Genomic DNA, 773 nt, shown 5'->3' with positions numbered 1-773 from the left:
ATAATAAATATCAAATTATATTATATATTATATAATATATATAATATTTTAATATAATTGTATTCATTATTTATAATATTATTGCATATTATAATTTTCAAATGGATGTTTGGTTATTTCGTAGACTCGTCAGCTGACGAAACAGAGACACACTGTATGAAACTGTATCATTATTACGAGAGCAGACATCATAAATTAATCGCAGTCTTCAGTTCAGTTTGTCACAGAGTTAATGTGCTGTACATTGACTCGTGCCAAATTTCTAAATATCACGAGTTTAACGTGGGTCGATGTTTCAGTTCACGACTGATTTACCCAAACGGAAACGCAAGTTGCTAAATTTAAATTGAACCTCAAGGGTAGTTTTGAGACCCTGTCGAAGTTCAAGGGTAGCTTTTTTAAAAATTTTGACAAGATTTGATATAATCCTAGATATGAAGCTTTTGGGATGACTATATTTGCATAGATTGAGGGTATTTTAGAGAATGTTTAATCAGGATATCATTTTTATATATTTTACACGTTTGGGTGCCCCTGTGGGTGCCTTTCACTGCATACCTGGACGTGATCTTGGTTGCAGTCGTTCAGGCGTCAAATCAATAACGACAGGCATTACCAGACTGGCTGGACGATTGAATTAGCTTCCTCTTTTCGTATTCTGCGTTGCTACTTATTATTATTATTATTATTATTGTTAAAACAAAACACTGTTTTTAACAATGTTATAAATTCCTAAATCTCCAGATCCCATCCTCTTAATTGACCTTAGGTCA

This window comes from Ceratina calcarata, unplaced genomic scaffold, assembly GCF_001652005.2.
Source record: "Ceratina calcarata isolate Rehan_Ccalc_2016 unplaced genomic scaffold, ASM165200v1 scaffold884, whole genome shotgun sequence".
Classification (NCBI taxonomy): Eukaryota; Metazoa; Arthropoda; class Insecta; order Hymenoptera; family Apidae; genus Ceratina; species Ceratina calcarata.
Note: the sequence above shows the minus strand (reverse complement) of the source record.